Source organism: Diceros bicornis, unplaced genomic scaffold (genome assembly GCF_020826845.1).
Source record: "Diceros bicornis minor isolate mBicDic1 unplaced genomic scaffold, mDicBic1.mat.cur scaffold_124_ctg1, whole genome shotgun sequence".
NCBI lineage: Eukaryota > Metazoa > Chordata > Mammalia > Perissodactyla > Rhinocerotidae > Diceros > Diceros bicornis.
The window spans coordinates 256921-282312 of NW_026691044.1; the positions used below are offsets into that span (position 1 = coordinate 256921).

The 25392-nt window shown below is 40.5% G+C and overlaps 1 protein-coding gene and 1 long non-coding RNA gene across 2 annotated transcripts in view; one reads left to right on the top strand and one right to left on the bottom strand.

The window, feature by feature from the left end:
* On the top strand, nucleotides 1–24453 carry LOC131402534 (uncharacterized). Its single transcript, XR_009218750.1, has 3 exons — nucleotides 1–62; nucleotides 23543–23630; nucleotides 24403–24453. It is a non-coding gene; the product is annotated as an uncharacterized LOC131402534 (long non-coding RNA).
* LOC131402530 (adhesion G protein-coupled receptor E4-like) overlaps nucleotides 1–25392 on the bottom strand; it is a 494190-nt gene that overhangs the window by 30348 nt on the left and 438450 nt on the right. The window lies entirely within an intron of this gene.

Consider the following 25392-nt stretch of genomic DNA (forward strand, 5'->3'; position numbering starts at 1 on the left):
AATTGACTTCTACCCTGAAGATTTTGCTATTGATTTAAATGGGAAGAAATATGCCTGGCAAGGTAAAATTTAGACATTATTCCTTTTTTTTTTTTTTCCTAAGGTGAAATTTTATTTATTTATTTATTTATTTATTTATTTATTTATTTTATTGATGTTTTAATTCTTTCTAACATTGTGAAATTTTGGGTTGTACATTTTTGTTTGTCCATCACCATATATATGACTCCCTTCACCCCTTGTGCCCACCCCCCACCCCCCACCTCCCACCCCCACTGCCCCTGGTAACCACAGTCCAGTTTTCTCTGTCCATGTGTTGGTTTATATTCCACATATGAGTGAGATCATATAGTATTTGTCTTTCTCTTTCTGGCTTATTTCACTTAACATAATATGCTGCAGGCCCATCCATGTTGTTGCAAATGGGACTATTTTGTCTTTTTTTATGGCTGAGTAGTATTCCATTGTATATATATACCACATTTTCTTAATCCAATCGTCAGTCGAGGGACACTTAAGTTGCTTCCACTTCTTGGCTATGGTGAATAATGCTGCAATGAACATAGGGGTGCATAAGCCTCTTTGGATTGTTGATTTCAGATGCGTTGGATAGATTCCCAGTAGTGGGATGGCTGGATCATAGGGCATCTCTATTTTTAATTCTTTGAGGAATCTCCATACCGTTTTCCAAAGAGGCTGCACCAATTTGCATTCCCACCAGCTGTGTATGAGGGTTCCTGTTTCTCCACATCCTCTCCAACATTTGTTGATTTTTGTCTTGGTGATTATAGCCATTCTAACAGGCGTGAGGTGATATCTTAGTGTTGTTTTGATTTGCATTTCCCTGATGATTAGTGATGTTGAGCATCTTTTCATGTGCCTATTGGCCATCTGTATATCTTCCTTGGAGAAGTGTCTCTTCATTTCCTCTGCCCATTTTTTGATCGGGCTGTTTTTTTGTTGTTCAATTGTGTGAGTTCTTTATATATTATGGAGATCAACCCCTTGTCAGATGTATGTTTTGCAAATATTCTCTCCCAGCTGGTTGGTTGTCTGTTCATCTTGATTCTGGTTTCATTTGTCTTATAAAAGCTCTTTAATCTGATAAAGTCCCACTTGTTTATTTTTTCTTTAGTTTCCCTAGTCTGGGTAGGCATGTCATCCGAAAAGATTCCTTTAAAACCAATGTCAAATAGTGTGTTGCCTATATTTTCTTCTATGAGTTTTATAGTTTCAGGTCTCACCTTCAGGTCTTTGATCCACTTTGAGTTAATTTTTGTGAATGGCGATAGCACGTGGTCCACTTTCATTCTTTTGCATGTGGTTGTCCAGTTTTCCCAACACCATTTATTGAAGAGACTTTCCTTTCTCCATTGCATGTCCTTAGCACCTTTGTCGAAAATTAGCTGTCCGTATACGTGTGGTTTTATTTCTGGGCTTTCAATTCTGTTCCATTGATCTGTGTGTCTGTTTTTGTACCAGTACCATGCTGTTTTGATTACTATTGCTTTGTAGTATGTTTTGAAGTCAGGAATTGTGATGCCTCCTGCTTTGTTCTTTTTCTTTAGGATTTCTTTAGCTATTCGGGGTCTTTTGTTGCCCCATATAAATTTTAGTATTCTTTTTTCTATTTCTGTGAAGAATGTCATTGGGATTCTGATTGGGATTGCATTGAATCTGTAGATTACTTTAGGTAATATAGACATTTTAACTATGTTTATTCTTCCAATCCACATGCATGGGATATCTTTCCATTTCTTTATGTCATCATGGATTTCTTTCAATAATGTCTTGTAGTTCTCATTGTATAGGTCCTTCACCTCCTTGGTAAGATTTATTCCTAGGTATTTTATTCTTTTTGATGCAATTGTAAATGGTATTATCTTTTTGAGCTCTCTTTCTGTTAGTTCATTATTAGCATATAGAAATGCAACTGATTTTTGTAGATTGATTTTGTACCCTGCAACTTTGCTGTAGTTGTTGATTGTTTCTAATAGTTTTCCAACAGATTCTTTAGGGTTTTCTATATATACAATCATGTCATCTGCAAATAGTGAGAGTTTCACTTCTTCGTTGCCTATTTGGATTCCTTTTATTCCTTTTTCTTGCCTAATTGCTCTGGCCAAAACCTCCAGTACTATGTTGAACAGGAGTGGTGAGAGTGGGCAGCCCTGCCTCGTTCCTGTTCCCAGAGGGAAGGCTTTCAGTCTTTCCCCGTTGAGTATGATGTTGGCTGTGGGTTTGTCATATATGGCCTTTATTATGTTGAGGTACTTTCCTTCTATTCCCATTTTATTGAGAGTTTTTATCATAAATGGATGTTGTATCTTGTCAAATGCCTTCTCTGCGTCTATTGAGATGATCATGTGGTTTTTATTCTTTGTTTTGTTGATGTGATGTATCACGTTGATTGATTTGCGGATGTTGAACCATCCCTGCGTCCCTGGTATAAATCCCACTTGATCATGGTGTATGATCTTTTTAATGTATTGTTGTATTTGGTTTGCCAATATTTTGTTGAGGATTTTTGCATCAATGTTCATTAGCGATATTGGCCTGTAATTTTCTTTCTTTGTATTGTCTTTGTCTGGTTTTGGTATCAGGGTGATGTTGGCCTCGTAGAATGATTTAGGAAGCGTTCCATCTTCCTCTTTTTTTGGAATAGTTTGAGAAGGATGGGTATTAAATCTTCTTTGAATGTTTGGTAAAATTCACTGGAGAAGCCATCTGGTCCTGGACTTTTATTTTTTGGGAGGTTTTTGATTACTATTTCAATCTCTTTACTTGTTATTGGTCTATTCAGATGCTCCATTTCTTCTTGGTTCAATTTTGGGAGATTGTATAAGGCTAAGAATTTATCCATTTCTTCTAGATTGTCCAATTTGTTGGCATATAATTTCTCATAGTATTCTCTTATAATCCTCTGTATTTCCATGGTATCCGTTGTAATTTCTCCTCTTTCATTTCTAATTTTATTTACTTGAGCCTTTTCTCTTTTTTTCTTAGTAAGCCTGGCTAAGGGTTTGTCGATTTTGTTTATCTTCTCGAAGAACCAACTCTTTGTTTCATTAATCCTTTCTACTGTTTTTTTGGTCTCAATTTCATTCATTTCTGCTCTGATTTTTATTATTTCTCTCCTTCTGCTGGCTTTGGGCTTTGTTTGTTCTTCTTTTTCTAGTTCTGTTAGGTGTAATTTAAGGTTGCCTATTTGGGCTTTTTCTTGTTTGTTCAGGTGGGCTTGTATCGCTATGAGTTTCCCTCTCAGGACCGCTTTTGCTGCGTCCCATATGGTTTGATATGGCATGTTATCATTTTCGTTTGTTTCCAGATAGTTTTTGATTTCTCCTTTAATTTCATCAATGATCCATTGGTTGTTCAGTAGCATGTTGTTTAATCTCCACATTTTTGTCACTGTCCCAGTTTTTTTTTCATGGTTCATTTCCAGTTTCATAGCCTTATGGTCTGAAAAGATGCTTGTTATGATTTCAATCTTCTTAAATTTATTGAGGCTTGCTTTGTTTCCCAACATATGGTCTATCCTAGAGAATGTTCCATGCGCGCTTGAGAAGAATGTGTAGTCAGCTGTTTTTGGATGGAGTGCTCTGTATATGTCTACTAGGTCCATCTCTCCAGTTTGTCATTTAAGTCTACTATTTCTTTATTGACTTTTTGTCTGGATGATCTATCCATTGCTGTAAGTGGTGTGTTAAGATCCCCTACTATTATTGTGTTGTTGTTGATGTCTCCTTTTAGGTTTGTTAATAGTTGCTTTATGTACATTGGTGCTCCTATGTTGGGTGCATATATATTTATAAGTGATATGTCTTCTTGATGGAGTGTCCCTTTTATCATTATATATTTCCCTTCTTTGTCTTTCTTAACCTGTTTTATCTTGAAGTCTACTTTGTCTGATATGAGTATGGCAACACCTGCTTTCTTTTATTTGCCATTAGCTTGTAGTATTGTCTTCCATCCTTTCACTCTGAGCCTGTGCTTGTCTTTAGTGCTAAGATGTGTTTCCTGAAGGCAGCATATTGTTGGGTCTTGCTTTTTAATCCATCCTGCCACTCTGTATCTTTTGATTGGAGAGTTCAATCCATTTACATTTAGGGTAATTATTGATATATGAGGGCTTAATGTTGCTGTTTTGTCACTTATTTTCTGGTTCTTTTGCATTTCCTTTGTTTCTTGTCCCATTTGTTTTGGACTGCCAATTCGGTTTGGTTGTTCTGTCTTATGACTCTTCTCATGAAGGTTTTTGAGGTAGTCTAAACATGGTTGTTAAGAACAAGTAAATTAAATAGATCTAAGTAGGATAAAAAGTTTTATGTGAACTTTTAAAATAGCTTCCCCAAATCTTTTTGGTAACCTGAAACTTTACAGTTTTGCTAAGTTACGTTAAATGATGAGTTAAGTTAAATTCATTGAATATTTAGATCATTTCTAAATAAGGTAAAATACTGAAATATTAATTACTGAACATAGGTTTATCCACATTTTGCTTTACAAAGGAATTCAAGATATTTGGGCCTATTAGTAGACATGTGTTGTGCCACACTGAGAAATTTACTACAAGAAAGCACGTTTCCAAAAATTATCAACAGTATTTATAAATTTACCAAGCCACAGAATGCTATTATAAAAGACAGTTCATAATTGTTTACTTCTTTATTTTCACTAAAAAACTAAGGTTTTTTAGTGTTAAAAAATTCTAACATATGTGATTTAAACTACTAGAAGTAATAAGGGAAACATGTCTGTAAGCTGGGAAAGTAGGGTATCTGTTTTTGATAGGAGAAGTTATGAATGGAGATGCATTTTCTGAGGGAAAAGAAAGTAATTTTGTCCTAAAGTGAGGCTGGTTATCTCAGGATGGGAAGGAAGAGAATAAGGACTAATTAAATAGAAAATTGGGAAGAGAGAAAGGGAGAGAGAGAATCTTGCATTGTGTAAAGTTGGCTAAAATCAAATGAATTTATTATAAGAGACATAAAATTAAGTTTTAAAATCAGCAATGTACTTATGTAAAACTAGAACATAATTTTCTTTCATCTGATAAAAGGACAAGGTTTTCTTAGACTTTTAGTCTGCTCCTGATTAGAGATTTCGAAAGGTTTTTCTTTACCTCTTAAGTAATCTGCTTAGAAAACAAACAATTTGTGACCTGTCAAAATAATTTCCTGTGCTATCTTTATCAGGTCTTTGATTACTATTGAATCTTCTTTATTAAAAGAGTTAAGGTTTTTGACAATTGGGTAACATTCTATACTTGCATGTGAAGTCTTTAGTTGTCACTATGGTTAAATAGATAACTAGGTATTGTTACACAGTGTCCTATGATCCTATTTGACCAAGTGTTCAAAAACCGTTCTTATTTTTTTGACAAACTTCCCAAAAATCAATTCTAAATGAAGTCTTTTTGACCTCAAATTAACTTTGGGATTTTCCAGAGGGTTCCAGGAACATCTCAAAAGATTTGTTTTCTGTCCTTGCAAAAAGGGAGATGTTAAACTAATTAGGCTTATTTGATATGTTAAATCATATGGGAAGCATTGTCAAATAAGAATTAGTACAAAGCCTCCTTTATGGAGTATTCGTATAGGTACAGGTGTGTTATAAGTGTTCCAGAAATTATATGAAATTCCTAATGTCTAGTACATCCTGGTATAATGTTATCAGTCATAATTCCAGTTATTATCTTAAAATGTTGCATGTTACAGAAATAACCAAATTTCCTTGTCAATTCCATTATAATGAACTCCCATCAGATCTTTAACAAAGAGCATCTTTAAGACTTTTCACAGACAGTTATTGTTTTACTCTGATGTTTTGCAAAAGTGTTCCCACAAAAGTACTTCATCTTCAAGGAGATTCATGGAAAGGGCTTTTGACAAGTTCAAGTTTTTAATAACTTTAAAATCATAAAACTGAACTGGATAAGAATTTCCAGAAATAATGGAAAACTGGATTCTCACAGAACAAAAATTAATCACACGGAACTGACTAAACTGAGGAGGATGATTAAAATTTTAATAACTTTTTCTTTGAAATATTACCAGTTCCTTGATATTTTATTTTTCCAGATTTAAGGAAACATTTTCTCCTAAGGTGTCTATGAATACCAGCAATTTGGTAAAGTACACCCTTTTAAATAAAGATGAATCATTTACTTTTTCTCCCTACTTGATCTCTCCACAATTCAGAAACTCATGAGTATTCTTTTTAGGGCAATATAGTTATTTGCATAAGTTCAGTAAGAATCTGTTATCCTTGTAACAGAACACAATTGAACACATTGGTTATATTACTAAGGCTTTGACTAGAATGCCATATTTCGGGGAGATGTACATAGATTTGGAGATGCCCAGAAACCTTTAAGAAACTAAAGTTGGCTTTATGGAGCCAATAAAGCCCCTTGGAGAAATCAGCCTGATATCTTGCTTACAAAGTTCCAGCAAACAGTCTTAAAAAGAGCTTATACGGTCAATCACTATTCTTCCTGCACTTATGAAAATAATCCGGATGAGTTTAATACAAAGCAATTAGTTTTACTGTGATTATCTTTGATAAAAGGGGAGTAAAAATAGAGAGAAAAATTATGCTTGCATATTTGTCTACATAAGATTCTAATCCTATTATCTCTTTGAGGTTTTGCTATATATCTGTAAACTGGACTGGATCCTGAATTCTTCCAGTTTCCTAAAATATCTGGCTATGAATCTCCAAACTAGCACTTCTAATTTTCTCTTACCCTTCTGAGTTGGAATCACTCAGAACAAAGACTGCCCTTGGATCTCCTTGGAAGGGACTGTACCAGCTCCTCCTCACCACCCAGCTGGCAGTCAAACTCCAGGGACTTGAGGCTTGGGTACACTTCTCACAGATGAAAAAGCCTCCACCTGACACCTGGTCCTGTACAGATGCTGAAGACGTCCTAAGCAAAGTGACGAGGAAGAGAAGTAGCCAACACCAGGGAAGACTTGCTTCCTCCCAAGAGGCCAGATCAAGATTTCATACTTTAACTAAACGTGAAACCCTGTCCTCTTCTCTTCCTTTCTTTATTCTGACATGGGCCTAGAAAGATAATGCCATCATCTGTATCTCCTAGGCCATTGCTAAGGGGGGTCACTTTTCAGACTGCTTCATTTGTCATCAAAAAACACATCTGTCCATAATGCTAGAGACCCCCTGGTCCGTTTCCCTGTCTCTGGTTAACAACCCCAAACTTAGGGAACTTTGCATCCAGGATCTATGCAAAGAAAGGGACACAGGCAAGAATCACCAGAATAAAACCATCTGTATGGTCTACAGACACTTAAATTTCACCGGCCTCCAAGGCTGTCACCTTTCCAGTCCTGAGCCACAGATTCAAACGGGAATTACTAGGAGGCATTCATGATTCAGGATTCTCTTCCTTTGGCAGAACCCTACTTTCTTGGTTAGAGGTAAATATAAATGAAGCTTTGATTGGAAACCTCCTCTTAACTCTTGGAAAGATTGTAGAATCTGCTGCTAAAGCAACAACCTGCCCAGTAAAAATCCTTAGACTCTCTGGCCAAAGTGTTCTTGATAATAGGAAAGCCCTTGATTATCTTTTAACTGAGCAGGCAGGTGTCTGCGCTGTGGCGAACACCACCTGCTGCTCCTGGATTAACGCTTCTGGGGAAGTTGAAACTCAGTTACATAAGATCACTGAGCAAGACATTTGGCTTAAAAAGGTGACTCCTTCAATTGGGTCTGTCTTTGACTTGTTTGATTTTGATTGGTTTGAGTCTTGTGGACCCTGGCTTTGAGATGCACCCCAGACATTGGGAATTATCCTGCTCCTGATAATCATAACAATCTTCCTGGTGTGTTGTGTTCTCTCACAAGCTTTAAATGCATGTTGCCAGCTGCTGACCACCAAGCAAATGATCTCGCTAAGGGTGGAACATCAGAAAAGGAACAAAGAGACTGTCTGACTTAGAGATTGTGAACCTGAAGATGTGACCTGTGAATGTCACAGTGATTAAACAAAAAATGTCATGACCTATGGATACCACGCAAAGGATCCCCAAAAGCTGCGAGCAGTAGCTGAGAGTGGTGCTAATGCCTTAAATTTTCATCACATCTCTCAGTTAACATGAGAGTCTGATCAAAAAGGGGTAATGGTTAAAAAAGAGACAGTAGGCCCAAGATGGAGTCACTTGAGCTAAGCCCACGTCACCAAAATGTGACTTAATACCTCATCTAATTGCAGTTTCAACCTCCCCCAGGAAAGTAATCTTAACTGATCAGTCTGGAATTTCTCAATCAGCGCTGTGAGATAATCCTCCTAATAGACCCCTTTTGTCCTTCAAAAGAAGGTGAACTTGCTCGAAAGAATCTTTTTTTTCTGTTCACGACTTCCTTGTCTCACTCCCTCTCTGCCTTCAAAAACCTTTCCTTTTGTAAAGCTCTTTGGAGCTCCTTTCTGTTTGCTAGATGGGATTCTGCCTGATGCATGAATCATCAAATAAAGCCAATTTGATCTTTAAATTTACTTCGTTGAATTTTGTTTTTTAACATCTTTGACCACCACCTCCCATCTTCCCCTCCCCCCAGCCCCTGGCAGCCACCATTCTACTCTCTGCTTCTATGAGTTTCTTCTTCTATGAGTTACTACTGTAACTTCCACATACAAGTGAGATCATACAGTATTTGCCTTTCTGTGTCTGGCTTTTTTCAAGTGTCTAGCAATGCTGATTTGAGGGACTTCTGGCCATGACCCACTGTGAAAAATACATTTTACATCAGCGAGATAGAGGGAAGTGAGCCAAGTTTCAGAAATCAATATTCACCACATGCAGCATCTGATACTTTATAATTGTAGTCCTTTTCATTTCTTTTAAAATGCTGGTTGTTACCTACTACGTTGGTTTCATGGCCCCGCCCCCCACCAGTTGGTCATAAGCCGCTGGTTGAAAAATACTGACCTGTAGATACTTTGACTGTGAATAAAACACACAATTCTTTCACTGTGAGCCTGGCATTTAACTGCCCTGATGTGTTTATTTTGGAGATGAGGTGTGTGGCTTGTAAAAAAGGTTGTTAATTCGCTACGCAACTTCAGTAAACTCACTCATCTTTTTAGATTTTGTTTTATTCATTTTTAATGACAAATTGCTTATACATCACATTGGCTTCAGACTCTGTTTCTTAAAACTTTATTTTAATTCACCTTAAGCCCCTTAATACACAATTCACCATCTCTTTTGAGCATGCTAAAGCATTTCAGTGAGTTCCATACTACCACTTAAAACACACATTCCTTGCCCAAGCAGAGGTGCGAAAATGAAGGTAAGATAGATCCCCCTATAACAACTTTCAATAAATAAAGCAACAGGACATGTAACGAGGTCTCCTTGAAAATTTTTCCAAAGGCAGAACATTTTTCTAGACCCAAGATCGCAAGTGAAACATTATCTATTTTCTGTGGCAAGACGCTAAACCACTTCTTACTTACCCACAAGATGAAAAGTTCTGGCTTCTCGTCCAGTCTGGAAGCTTCTCAGAGCTAACAAAAGAGGAAATATGTCGCTTCTCATCTTGAGGTCCAGTTCTTCAAGGAGTCTTGTGGGTGGCAGAGAGGGCTGGGAGTGTTGGGTGGGGAGTTTTCATAATGCAGGGTCTGTTAGTTCTCTTTTCATTCAAGTAATTTAAATAGTACATTACTAGGGTGGACCCTACTAAGGTGCCTCAGAAAATGAACTTGGAAATGGTGATGGTGTCCAACGGGGAAAACCCATAATGAAGAGTGGTGTCAACTTCCATCTACACCAAGAAAATGGGTCCAACTATGTGGAGGCTCCTTTAATATGGTGAACTTCTTAGTGAGAGAGTTGAAGGCCAGGATGTGGAAGAGAGTCACTGTATCCATGTATAACCCAGTCCCTCTCACGGTATCACTTCTCATTTTACCACCTTGGGAAAATGATGTACCATATTCCTGGTCTTTGAGATAAGGTCATCCAACATAATAACACTCATCTACATGGCTGGCAAAATTCCCATTTCCATGGTGTCGTGAAATTTTCTTCTCCTTTGTATTAGAAGAACGTTTTCCGATCCAGCACAAATATGGCAAATATCCCCTAGCTTGACAAGTCAAAATACACACTTAGTGATTTACTCCTTGTCTTGGTTTTATTACATTTATGAAATGTGGCCTTATTATCCCTAACATTAACATCTTCCTTTTTCATTTTCCCATTTATTTTTATAAGTAAATTAGAGCTAATGCAATAAAATATTCAACTAATCACCTAGATCTGGTTGTCTAGGTGGGCTGGCAGTCAGCTTCTCCATGTGAGACACAAAATATTTGCTTTATGTTATACTCAAAATGTTTCTTTTGAATGACAAATGAAAGAGGGTTTATGCCTATAATTGTCAGCTGGGCTAAAGTGAAAATGGTCTGAATATTAAATTGAAATGCTTAACTCCAAGAGAAGTCCCTGAAATTCTGAGCATTTCATGTGCTCACAGCCTAATTCTGCATGTGACAGATTATTTGCACAAACAGATGCAAGAATTCCCCCATTTTCGCATGTAGTCCTCCATGCTGACTTTAAATTTGGCCAAGTGGCTGGCTTTGGCCAATGAAACAGCAGCCAACAGGATGTGAGCAGAGATTTGAAAAGTGCTTGCACATTAGGGTTTGCCCTTTCTTCCTGCACTTGGAACAACAGGCCCCAGAGGAAGGGGCCTCTGTTGTCCATCATATGGCTGAGCTACTTCTTGAGGAACTCCCATGTCAATATCGTTAGCTCTTTCCTCTTAGATTGGTGTCCAAAGGGCACCCTGCTGTAACGTGACTGCGCCACTGCTGCCCTCAAGGAGTGCAATCCATTTCTCCTTAACTTGAATCCAGACTGGTTTTGGAGTTACACTGTACGTCTTCTGGTCCAGGCTTAAGAGGAGCTGCACCTTCTGTTTTCAGCCTCTTGAAAGCCAGTCTTTGCGTAAGGAAGTCTGGGCTTTGCTGCTGGAGAGACGGTGTGCCGTAGAGGATGAGAGGCTGTGTGAGAAGAACTGAGGTGCCCCCTGTAAACAGCCAGCACCAACTGCCAAACATGTGAGCAAGGGGATCTTAATGTTCCAGCCCCAGCCCAGCTCTCAACTGAAGGCAGCCACGTGAGTAACACTAAGGAAGAACATACAGAGGAAGAAATGCCCACCTCAGCCCAACGTACAGACAGAATCATGATATGTTGATGTTTTAAGCTAATAAGTTCTGAGATGGTTTGTTTTGCCACAATTAGAAAACTGATACAACTAGTCCAATTGTGTAGAGAAGGACTCTCTCATTTCTTACTAGAAGGTGAAAGACTGGCTGCCAGCATTCTGGAAGCAGAATGGAGGAAGAAGGATGGGAGGGGTCCTTATGCATTTAGTATTCATAGTCTCTTCCCCTTTGTTTTGGCTATCTGTTGTTGTGCTGCAAAACTTAGTGGCTTAAAATAACAATCATATATTTGCTCACAATGTTGCAGTTTGAGCTAGGCTTAGAAAGACAGCTTGTGTTTGTTCTATATGACATCAGCTGGGGAGGCCCACCCAGCTGGAGGATCCAGTTCCATGATGGCTCACTCACATGGCTGGCGATTGGATGCTGGGAGCCCAGCTGGGCTGTTGGGCAAAGGGCCTGACTCTGTTCCATGTCGACCTCTCCATGTGGCTACTTGGGCTTCCTCACAGCATGGCAAGAAGTTCTCAGAAGGAGATAGTGAAGGCTGACAGGGCTTCTCAGTGCCAGTGCTTGGAAGTCCCAGGATGTCACTATCTGCATCCTATAGGTTGAAGATAGGCCCAGTGCAGATTCAATGGAGTCAACATGAGTCGACCTCTTGATGGGAGCAGCAGCATGCCCGTATAGGGAGGAGTGCAATTGTTTGGGGTTATTTTCAGAGATGGTCTTCTATACCCCTGTTTTCAGCACAGCTTCCCTGCCCAAAATTGTGGCCAGTATGTCCCAGTCCAGATTCCCTCTATTTTATAGTCTCTACAGGATCAACCTCTAGTTTCCTGCCAGCATTAGGGAATGGAAGTTGCCTGGTTGCAAAGTGGGAAAAGATTTGGAAATGTAACTGCTTCTCAAACTTTTAATCAATCCTCTTGTTTTTTTTTTTTTGAAGATTAAGGTATAACATACACAAAGTGAACAATTTTAAATGTATAGATTATCCAAATTATATATATATATTCATCCATGTAACCACCACCAACATGAAAATATAGGTCATTTCCTACACCCCAGAAGACTGTGTATTGTCCTTTCCCAGCCACCCTCCTCTCAGTGGTAACCGCTATTCTGGGTTCGATCACTGTAAATATATTTTGCCTGTTTTTGAATCTTACATAAATAGAATCATGCAGTATGCATTTTTCTGTGTTTGGCTTTGTTTGCTGAATATTATGTCTGTAAAATTTTTTATGTTGTTTCATGGAGCAGTAGTTTTTGGGGTGTTTTGCTATATAGCATGCCACTGTATGGAGATAGTACAGTTTGTGTGTTCTACTCTTGCCAATTTTGGGTTATTATGAATATGAACAATCTTGTACATTTTTTGGGGGGGGCATATGCATTCATTTTACTTGGGTTTATACTTAGTAGAGGAATCGCTGGGTTATACATTAGGCGTATATTTGGCTTTAATAACTACGGCCAAACTATTTTCCAAAGTTGTCCCATTCTAGGTTGTACCATTTTACACTCCCCCCGGCAATGCGTGAGAGTTCCAGTTGCTGCACGTGCTTACTAACCTTGATCTCATCAGTCTCTCACTTGTAGCCTTTCTGGTGGGCTGTAGTGGTCCAGCCTCCTGATTTTTGCAGCATCTTCACTCTCGCTTCCAAAGAGGATGCTGCTGCTGCTGCTTCCTGAAATGTTTGAGAAATCCATGGTGCAGATTGGGCTGGTTTTGGTTTTTCTGGCTGCCGGCTAAGGGTCTAAGTTTCACGTATTTGTTCATTTGCTTTATGATTTGTGAAAATTGGTTGTTGTTTTCTCTTTCCCCATTCTCTCTGTCCTTATTGTGCTTAAAAAATTCCCTTTACTGGGGTTTTACTGGGGTTTCAGCAAAAGTAATGTGTGTTCAACCCTCCACCTTCATTTTGGCCGTGTCCTATGGTACTTAATACACGTTGGTTGAACGCCCTCAAATTACCCTTTGTACTTTTTCACCCATCGAAAGGACCACTATCTTATGGTGATGCTCTTACAGAACCACGAGAAAGAGAGCACGTTCGTTCAGTCGTGGCTAAGAGCACAGGTTCTAATCAGAAAGATTTGTCTCTACCGCTTTGTTAGAAATGTGAGCTAATGCTGAATACTTAATATCTCTAAATTTTGGCTCCTTTCATGTGTAAAATGAGAATGATAATGCTGGCTACCTCATGAGTTTGTAGAGAGGATTCTGTAGAGCACTTAATACAATGCCTGGTCCATAGTAAGTGCTCACTAATGGTTTGACTCCCCCAGGACATTTACATATTTCCTCCCCACAAGATTACTGATATCCACGTTTTCTCATTATAGAAACTTATATAACACACAAGAGCTTAGGCAAGAGAATGAAAATCATCCATACATCCATCACCGAGAGAGAATCACTGCTAACATTTTGAAACATTTTTCTTGTCATATGTGTACTACATTAAATTACTGCCCAAGTCTCTTTAGTGACTGGCTGGGTTCTCTCCATATCTTAGACCATAGTTGGAAAGGCACAAACTCAAACCACACTCACTGGTTTATCAGAGACCCTCTCCCTGCCAACATTAATACCCAGCCGCTCACTGCTAATGTGACAGCAGAAACCATTTCTCTGCAGGATTGGTCATTTCCATTCAGATAGTTCATTAGTCCCGCCCCATCCAGTCTCCTTGTAATTGACGCAGCCGTCACCAGGCTGGCCCACTCGCACTTGCCACGCGGCTTATTCCACTTCCCATTTAGGGATAAGACAGAGCAGGGGCAGCCTGGCTGCACAATGGTTAAGTTCACACTCTCTGCTTCAGCGGCCTGGGGTTCACGGGTTCAGATCCCAGGCGTGGACCGACACACTGCTCCTCAAGCCACACCGTGGCGGTATCCCACATACAAAATAGAGGAAGGTTGGCACAGATGTTAGCCCAGGGACTGTTTTCCTCAAGCAAAAAGAGTAAGATTGGCAGCAGATGTTAGCTCAGGGACAGTCTCCCTCACAAAAAAAAAAAAAAAAAGAAGAAGAATAAGACAAAACAAAATAACTCTAGGGCAGTGTGTGTGTATAAATGTCCTCATTCACTCTGTGCCTGGTCCTGGTACATCTTTCGTTGCAGTCGAGCACAGAAACAGCATACATATTACTTTCCACATGTCACACCCAGGGCTTTCTGTTGTCTCCTAGAACTCTGTTTTCCTCAATCCTTAACATTTTACACAGCTGGAACTGTATCATATAAACTATTTGGGGTCCTGCTTTTTCACTTATGAATATAAGTGACACATCATTACACAAACCCTTCTTAAATATCACTTTTAATGTTGCACAGTGTTCTAGCTCAGGCGTGGACTATAATTGACTTAATCATTCCCCTATTCTTGGCCACTTAGTTGTTTTGATGCTTTTGCTATGAATAATGCTGCAACGAATATCTTCATGCACAAATCTCTGAATTTCAGATTATACCCTTAGGATCAGAAATGAAATTGCTAGGTCAAAAAGAGTGTAAACATGAAAAAAAAAGTTTATCGTGGAAAATTTCAAACATGTAGAGAGGAGAGTTAATGAACCCCGTGTGTTTATCAACCAGATTTAACCTGGAATTGACATTTAAAAGAGGATGCCTGCTAAATCAAAATAATGAGTCTCTAGTGGTGGAATTTAGGGCAACAGCTGCTAGTTTAATATGTGTTGGAAAGGAGGCTCTTGTTTGTGGCAGAGGGACCTTCCTGTTAATGCCTCTCAGGTCACACAAAGCAGGTAACCACTTGTTCTACCAACAAGCCTGCCTCTTCCTCCTTGGGCCCCAAAACAGGTCTTCAATGAACAACTGTTGATTGACTGAATAACGTGAACACTCTGTGAACTTTACCTGCAAACAGACATCCAGCCAGGAATAAGAGATACTAAAAGGGATTACGCAAACACCAATGAAAATTAGTCTGTAGGCATAAAGTCAAATGGATAAGCATTTTATTAATATCTACCTTTTAAGATAATTACAGTGAGCTCGAGGCCACTCCAGGAAGCTGAGGGAACACAGAGGCATGTAAGGGTATGTCCATGCTTCCTTTCTACCTGGACAACACTCAAGTCTCATGTTTGGGATGGGGAACTCAAACAATAGGTCTCACCCAGACTAAAAAGTTAACCTAATACCATCATCCTGCCATTAATAAAACCATAAATGCTGCCTTGAAGACTCTTAGAAAGTTAGTGGGCTCCTTTTCTGATTTGGTTAAACCTGGTGAAAATATCCTAGTATACTGATAGGGTAGACTTCCAGAATTAATCACATCCTTGGGATCTGTTTACACATGTGTCTTTCCCACTAGACTATAAACTCCTAAGGCAGGAACTGATTCTTACTCAATTTTGAATTTTCCATATCTAATATTGTCTGGGACGTAACAGATATTTCATGTTTCTAAAGATTAAAATAAATTTCAAGTGCCCCACTGCTACCTCAATGTTCAATTAAAAATCAAGATCAAGTTAATGGGGTTTTCAAAAATATTTGAGACCAACAAGCTTTATACATTGTCTAAATGAAAATGAACTGAATACATAGTTTGTAAATCTTTATATTTTTGATGCATCTTTAAAAGGTGTTGGTAGCAATAAATAAATAAATAAATACCCCTTAAAAATAAACCTTTGCATCTCTGTCTTTTTAAAATATGAAATCATAAGAGACCTCCAAGTGACACACATTTCCATTCTGTGCAGGCTTCCCTGTGGTACTGGCTTGTTTATTTGTTGATTAGATTTTAAAGGGCATTGCTCCTTCTGAGAACATAAGGGATTTTGCAAAGAATCATCAAATCAAAAATACTCTTCAGATCATTTTCATCCTCTAAGAGGGACAAAATAAAGGAAAGTCATGAGGAAATCTAACTAGAAGATGAGATGGGAAGGGCAATGAATATGGGTGGTGCAATTTACTATTGCTGAATTACAAACAGCCAAATGTGCACTTCTGTCTCTGCTCTCAAAGAAATCACACAATAAGTTTTCTGGTTCTTAACTGAGATACTCCCTGGATATATTATTAACAGTAGTTTTATTACCAATAATTACAATAATAGACCTATTTTATTGAGCACATACTGTGTGCCAGGCACTGTGATAAGCACCTCATGGTAGTGTTTTGCTCAGTAATCTCAACAGTTTTATGAGGTGGTGTAATAGGTTCACCAGAGAAACAGAACTAATAGGAACCAATAGGATATATAAATATATAAAGAGATTTATTATGAGGAATTGGCTCACACGATTAAGGAGACTGAGAAGTCCCGCAATCTGCCTTCTGCAAACTGGAGACCCAAGAAAGCTGGTGGCATAGTTCCACTCTGAGTCTGAAGGTTAAGAACCAGGAAGGCCAACCGTGTAAGTTCTAGACTGAGGTCCAGAGAAGATAAGATGTGTCAGCTCAATCAGTGAGGCAGAAAAAAGGGGCGAATTCCTTCTTCCTCCAACTTTTGTTCTCTTTGGGCCTTCAACAGTTGAAATGATGCCCACCCACACTGGGGAGGGTGATCTACTTTACTGAGTCCACCGATTTAAATAATTTCATCCAGAAACACCCTCACAGAGACACCCAGAAATAATGTTTAATCTGGGCACCCCGTGGCAGTCAAGTTGACACATAAAACTAACCATCTCAGGTGGCTACTATTCTTATTGCCATTTTGATATAATTGAAGCGTAGAGGGGTTGAGTATCTGCTCATAATTCCACAGCAAGTAACAGGAGTGATATTTTATCCCAGACGTGTCTGACTTCAGAGAATTCACTTTCACCCAGCATAGGGTACAGCCTCTACGGAGGCGCCCCATCAAAGAACAATGGTGTTTGGAGATTGAGGTATCGTAGCTCCATTAAGAAACAGCTCTATTTCCCTGATTTCATGTAGCATCACACAACGCATTGAAGATATACCCTATCTCTAAGGACAAGTAAGGCCAAAACTTCTAGAATCTAGCTACAGTTGTAATAGATAGTGATATTCATGCATATATATTCATGAACAGCAGTATTCATGTCCTCTGTCTTGCCAATCTCATGCCAATGCCTCCCATTGACCAACCTGAAGGGAACCCAGGGATCAAGGGGGCCGTGTGATGCAATTCATAGATGCCAGGCTTCTGAGACACAGAACTAGACGGAGAAGGGAGGCACGTGGATCTGGGAAGGGGACCAAAGAGAATATTCAGCACACCCTGCTCACAGAATGAACCTCTGAACCCATGAGGTTTGCTGCTTGATGGTAGAGAGTAAATAAGACTTAAGAGAATAAAATCCTGGCCCCTTTCTCAGCCCCAGGAGTAGCTTCGGCTCAGAGGGAAGGGTGCTAGCTGATCCAGGACAACACTGGGGCCACGGGGAGAGCTATTGTCCCCTTTCATGGATCCACACTAGAGCATTTGAAGAAAAGGCTTACAAGCCATCGAACAGAATATGAGATCAACACTGTGCAGGATGAGGAAGTTGAGGCCCAACAGGATTAAGTGGCTAATACAATACAGCACAGTTGGTGGCAGAGCAGGGACTAGACCCCGTCTTCCTGACCCCTGGTGCAGGGTCTTTAACATATTACTAATACTCCATCTTTTTCTAAAGAGGGCTCAAGGCATATCTAGTCCCTGTAAGCCTTCACTTTCTTCTTCACCATCACCAGACACTTCTGGAAATCTCACACAAAGCCACACTTTTTCCTAAACTTTCCATCACATTTAATTTTAGCACGGTTTCAGCCACAAATGACACAAAAATGGCACCACGTGTCTTTTAATGAAATTAACAGTGGTGCTTTGTGATGACTTAAACGTGTCAGGGAAATTTTATCTAATCGTGTTCGATAGAAGGACCAGCTCTCTGGTTTGTGGATGCAATCACTGAGGGACACTGGTGGGCAAGGGGGTGGCGAGGGACTTGCCATCACCTGCTCAGCTCTCAGGGCAGCTCTGTGGTTGCCTTGTTGCAGGAAAGGGCAGCGTTCTGAGGGAAGTGTGTAGTCCTGAGATGACCTGTCACTGACAGCATGCAAAGATGACAGAAAATAGCCTTTGTCTATCTATGCTTTGACTGGTCGTTCGTAAGTAACAATTGTGAAAGATCTAGAGCAATAAAAATGTCCTTCCACCGGAGTTTAATTTAAGTGTTGTCTAGCCAACCTGTCCTTTAAGCTGAGACTCAAAAGAGATTGATTTACGGGCACCAGCAGCTGAGATGTCGGTCAGCAGGACCAGACGCTCTGACTTCACCACTTTTGTCACGTGAGATTCTGGGCTCAGAGCTGAGTCACACAGTATACATGAAGCTTCCTGGCTTCACGGTTTGCTGATCATTTCTCATCAACCATCATCACAAATGCCATCTCTCACACTGAAATGCCCACGCCACTCATCAGAATCCACAGGTGGCTGGGCCAATGACACTGGATAATAGATAGATCTTGATTTTTCAATTGAACATTGGGGCAGAATTGAGCACTTTAATTTCATTTTAATCTTAATAAACATTAAATACCCATTTGTCCCAGACAGTATGAGGTACTAGAAATTCAAAATCGAGTAAGAATCAGTTCCAGCCCACTAGGGATTCACAGTCTGGTGGGGGAGACTCGTGTAAACGGAGCCAGGCGATGTGATTGAGTCTATAGTGGAGGTAAGTCCAGGGTACGTGAATCTAGAAAGACTTCATAGAGGAGGTGATGCCTGTGTTGAGAAACCAGGAATGAAGAGTTCCCTGAGTGGATAAGGGGAGGAGAAATTCCAAGTGGGAGAACAGTATGTACAAACACGGCTCATGTGAGAGTGGTGTGTTGAGAAATCAGTAATAATTCAGCACGGGTGGACACAGGGTCTGCTTCAGCGTGGCAAGGGATGAGTGTAGTCAAGTCGGCAGAGGACCCATGGGGGACCTGGACCATGATAAGGAGTTTGGGCTTTGTCCTGAATGCAATGGGAGCCATTTAAGCACTTTGGGCAGAGAGTGGCTGGATTAAATGACTTTTAGAAGGAAGGTTCCTGGGGAATAGGAGGGCAGAACAGAGGCAATGAGGTGAGTTAGGAGGCTGTTAGAGTTGTCCAGGCAAAAAGTCTTGATGGAACGCAAGGGATAGTGGTATGGAGAACATTTAGAAGGTGGAATTTACAAGCCTGGAACTGGGTGGGAAAGGAGGAGATATCTCGGGTGATTCAGTTATCTGGCTCTGGTGACTGAAGGTGCAGTGCTGATTGTTGGGGATGATGGTGATTTGGCTTCGGACACCCCAGGTGGGCAGCACCCATGGGCTGCACCATAGAGAGAGAACCGTGTTTGTGATCCCCTTAGGAGACTCCCTGTCAGGCTCTAGTCCCATCCGCTGTCATGGGGAGGCAGGGATCTATGCCTTTGGTAGACTCAATCTAAAGACGACTTGATATTTTTCTTTGTGATACATAATATGATTGAGTAGATGATATATTGAGAGATGTGTTCCTGTTCTCATCATTTTCAAGGACTGGAGAGAGGTCCATTTTCTCCTGTAGGGTTGGCAGCGTTCTTCTGCTTCTGCCCTTTGCTTTCCCCGAAGTGGGAGTGGAAGCTATGCCTGGCCACCTAGAGCTCTGCCCTCTGCCAGGTCTGGGTCATCTCAGCCTCATTTTAGCCCCTAGTTGTTACAATGGGGCATTGTGAAACACATCCTGCCCCCAGAGGCCACTGAAGGGACAGGCTTAGCTTGTCTATTCACCCAATGTCCCCACAGACATATAAGCACCTATGAGACCCTAAGGGGATATGTCGACCACTTGCCCTGGCCCCCAGTGTTGTTGGAGTTGGCCTCTCGCGTCCACCTCAGCTATTTCTTCTCATCCCTGTAGTGGGTCTGCTGCTCTCCATCCTCCATGGAACGCCTCCATCTGCCCTTCCTTCCCGTTCATTAAAAAAACAATCATCTTTTTCCCTACTCTCTTTATCTCTTTTCGCTTCTTTCTCTTCTAATTATCTTGTACATCTTGGCTTTTGAACCAGTGTGTTTGGTCTTTCTAGCCATTCCTAACTAGGTCTTTGTGGTCATTAAGTCACATCCTGCTCTGTGTTGTCTGGTTCTTCGGCTGCTTTCTGCTGCTGCCTCCTCGCCCACAGCTCAATGGTCTTCTAGACATGAAGATAGCTAAATGCCACTTTCAGATAAGCCACACACAATGCCACATGGATCAAATTCAGATCAATAGCTCAGGGATGTATTATGTTGAACCAGACAGAATTGCCAATAGTCAATCATTTTGACCCTCAGTAATGACTTTCATTGACATCAACCTAATAGAATGGGTTCGTTTCCAATGATTAGCTCTACACCCAATCTGTACTGCACACTCACGAGGGGCCAATTATTTCATCACAGGAAACAAGACTCAGGAGAAAATGTTCTTTTCCTTTCTCCTAGTCATACATATTCTAGCTCACTGATTACTTTGTGTTATATCTCTGCTGGCATTGACACATCAAAATTGAATTCCAGATATACATTTTATCTTAGCTGCTCATTCCCACCCACTTATCTTGATATTATGGATGGAGAGTCAGTTCATAAATGTCATCCATAGCATTTGTACTGGGGGCTTACCTACCTCCTTGATACTTTTTCATTCATATAAAATTCTACCTATGCAACTCAACACTGACTATTCATTTAATTTAGAGTAGTCAATGTATAGCTGTTTAATTTGATGTTATTGGACACTGGTCTTTTAAGCAAGAATGCTTACTATCCTGTGGCTTTTGTTTCTGATGTAATAGAAAATGGATTCCTAGATTATACCTAGAAAACAATAAGAAGCATTATCATTTAGCAGGTTTAAATTTCCCTTCTCCCTCTCTTTTTTGGCTTTTATTAAGTTATGAGTTTATGAAGGTATCTTATTATATAATGTGGCTCAGCATTTTTCCCTAGAAATGTATATTATCTAATTATTTTACAGAAATATAAACTTTACCTGTGACTCCATTTTCCCCAGAGGAGAGAATAAATAAGAAATAAATCTGCCTTGTATTGCATTTATTTAACAAATATTTATGGAGACTTATGGGCCTGGCACTTCCTAATCGTAGGGAACTGTTCTGAGAGTTGGTATTTGGGCTTTGAAAGCAGCTATGCCCTTTTTACTTAATTCAGAGGCACTCAACTTGGGTTGAGCCCAGGCCCCTCCAAGCCACTCCCCCTCCCGGAAGGGATCCTAGCCCATCCTGACAGCCCAGGCAGGATTGAAGAGGATAATTGACAACCAAAATTGGTAACTTGTTTCTATCTCCATAAAACCTTAGGTTAATTTAGGGGCTGGCCCGGTGGCGTAGCAGTCAAGTTCACGCCCTCAGCTTCGGCGGCCCGGGGTTCACAGGTTCAGATCCCAGGCACGCACCAACTCACCGCTTGTCAAACCATATGGGCGGTGTCCCATATAAAGTAGAGGAAGATGGGCACGGATGTTAGCCCAGGGCTGATCTTCCTCAGCAAAAAAGAGGAGGATTGGCATTGGATGTTAGCTCAGGGCTGATCTTCCTCACACACACACACACACACAAAAACTTAGGTTAACTTGTTTCTCTTTTTGCTTGAAACTAAGAACAGTGTGAAAAATGTCGAACCAAGAATAATTTCTTTAAGTAGGTGAAATAAATGGGACCCTGAGAGCAATTCTAAGCATTAGACTGGTCTGCTCAAGTTTTTCTGAGTTAACTCAAAAAAGGAAATTTGCACTTAAGTGATTAAATGTTGGCTGATATGATATTTGTCTATTGAAATACCAATTTCTAGAGGGAAGGAGAAAGAAAAATGAAATGCAAATGTGCCAGGCATTTCTTAAGTGAGGTGGCCTGGAATTTTCCTTTTTGATTTGGTCCTTGTCTTGTTTGGGTATCAATGTATTAGCCTCATGGTGGGGGTGGGGGAGAAGTGTTTCCTCTTGTTTTTAAAAAAAATTTCTAGAACTGTTTGTATAAGAGTGGAGGGATAAGTTACTTGAGAGTTGATGGCACTTACCACGGCAACCATTTGGCTGGGTATTTTTTTTGTAGGAAGATTTTCTACTAATGATTATATTTCTAAGTTTTCAAATCTAACGTCATACAATTGTTCATAGTATTCTTGCTCTCTTAACTTTTAAAAACCTCTATCTGGGGCTAGTCCCAGTGGCCTAGTGGTTAAGTTTGGTGCGCTCTGCTTCGGCAGCCCGGGTTCAGTTCCTGGGCACAGACCCACACCACTTGTCTATCAGTGACCATGCTGTGACGGCAGCTCACATACAAAGTAGAGGAAGATTGACAACATATGCTAGTTCAGAGCAAGCCTTCCTCAACAACAACAAAAAAACTCTATCTGAAGTTACGTCCCATTTTCATTCTTAATACCATCGATTTGTCCTTTCTATTTTTTCTTCATATATCATGCCAGATATTTTGTCAAATTCATCAACCTTTTCCAAGAATTAATTTTGACATCATAAATCTTCTTGAACGTATTTTTGGTTTTCATGTTCATAAAATTCTGTTCTTTTTCTTTATCTGTTTCCTTCATTTTTTAAAAAGTTTTTCTGCTGTTATTTTTCCAATGTCTGAAGATGTGTACTTTTCTCACTAATTTTCAGGTAAAAATAAGCATTTAAAGCTAAAGCTATTGTGCCGGCCCCGTGGCTTAGTGGTTAAGTGCACGCGCTCTGCTACTGGCGGCCCGGGTTTGGATCCCGGGCACGCACCGACACACCGCTTCTCTGGCCATGCTGAGGCCGCGTCCCACATACAGCAACTAGAAGGATGTGCAACTATGACATACAACTATCTACTGGGGCTTTGGGGGAAAAAAAAAGGAGGACGATTGGCAATAGATGTTAGCTCAGAGTGTAGATGGGACATGACTGTTATATATGCATCCTAATTGAGTTCAATGGGACACATGCTCTGAAGGAACATAACAAGACTTGATCTAGACTGGGGTGAGGGAAGGCTTCACTGCAGACATGGTCTTGAAGGAGCTCTGAGGGATGAGTTGAGTTAAAGGCAAAACTGGCAGTCACGGCAACGGCAATATGAGCTCGGGCAAGGGCAAGTGTGGTGAGGACCTTGCAGAGAGGGACTGGGTTCTGGAACACAGAGCAGCAGGGCGAGTGTTGACAGCCGAGACTGGAAGATTGGGGTCAGGGGTTTGGTCTTGATCCTAACGACAATGACGATGATAAGGACGATGCACTGTTCTGAGCACTTCACATATGCTAACTCATTTAATCCTCAAAGCTACCCTGTTCAGTGGATGTTATATCATCCTCCTTCTGCAGGTGGGGAAACAGATACAGAGCTGCTATATAATCGTGCCCCAGGTCACCCAGCTGGTGAGCCACACACCCACGTGGGCTGGATCCAGAGGTGAGGCCTTGCACCACCATGCTGGACTGTCTTTACAGGGTTTTAAGCCGAAGAATGACACAAAAACAGGTTTTGGGGGCTGGCCCGGTGGCTTAGTGGTTAAGTTCGCGCCTCCACTTCAGTGGCCCAGGGTTCATGGGGTCAGATCTCGGGTGTGGACCCACGCACTACTCATCAAGCCATGCCGTGGCAGCATTCCATATACAAAAAATAGAGGCAGATTACCACAAATGTTAGCTCAGCAACAATCTTCCTCAAGAAAAAAGAGGAAGATTGGCAGCAGATGTTAGCTCAGGGCCAGTCTTCCTCACCAAAAAAACAAAAAATGAAAAACAGGATTTTTTATTTTTTAAAAAAATTTCCTGGTTGCTGAGTGGAGAGCGGACTAAGGGAATACGGAGCAGGAAGTTAGGAGGCTTCTGAAGAAGTCAAGGCGAGAGATGATGAGGGCTTGTGCCAGGGTCGTGGCAGCAGAGGGGGAGAGTAGTGGGAGGGCTTGGCAGCTCCGGCAGGAAGGGAAATGGCCAGGATTGGTGAATTGCTGTGGAAAAGGAAGGCGAGGGAGTGGTCAAGGCTGGCTCCTGGCTGTCTGGCACAACTGTGAGCCCTTCCACCGGGCTCCAGAACACGAGGTGCTGAGCAGAGAGCATGAGCCGACCTGGGAGGGAAGGGATTCAGCAGAGTCTGGTAGACAGAGAGCTAGTGCGGAACATACGCGCCGTGAGGCAGGGCTGTGTCTGTTTTATTCACCATGGGTTTACTGTCTCAACAGGCATCCTACTGATTAGTATGTAGCAGGCGCTCCATAAATATTGGCTGAATTAATGGAAGAACAACAAAAAATCTGTGTCCTCAACCCACCAGCTAAGTAACGGTGAAGCACTTCGCCTCTGTAGATGAAACAATCCCTGCACTGCCGTCCAGTCTGAGGCCAGGCTTGTTCTGCGTTCTGAAAACAGCACACACAGCCTGTGACGTCCTGGAGTCGGCTGGTACTGCCTCATGACAGCTGATGGTTAAATTTTCAAGAATCTTGAGGGCTGATTGTTAAACACAGTCATTATTAAACATTAAATTGCTACTTACTGCACATCTCTTTCCAACTCCTCATTGGGTGGCATTATGTTGATTGCTTGAAACTGACTCTGCTGGGAATATTTACGCCATGGAAATCAGTCAAAGCCAAAAATCAGGGGTTGATTTGGTTTTGTTTATTGTTTTGAGTCCAGGCTCTAGACTTAAGAAAGTGCTGGAGACGATGTTAATAATGCAATTTAAATAGAAAAGTGTATCATGTCCATAGCCATTATATCGTGAATAGCATAAAAAATCGAGGAAATTTTCTTCCAGTATTCGAAAACCATTATCCAATTTAGCAAAGAAAAAAAAATATATGAAATTACTTATATCATTAATGTACAAGTAAAGTTCTGACATTTCACTGAACACACATCTTGGTTGTTTCGCTACTGTCTCGCTCATAAATGTAAATGAAAATATCAATCAACATTCATGTTGGAATTACATTTGTTTGTCAGTTGCAACTATAGATTGGCTGTGGACACAAGCATTTGGCGACAATCAACAAAGGCATTCTGTGAGAATCAATTGGCTCTGGACTCATAATGAAGAGTATTGCATATTTTATTATTTGTAATGGTGTGCTTCACATCCTTTATATCGTTACAATTTATAATGCTTATACGTATATTTACGCATTCAGGGTTTTGTTTTTTTTGTTTTTTTGGAGAGCCGGTTGTTA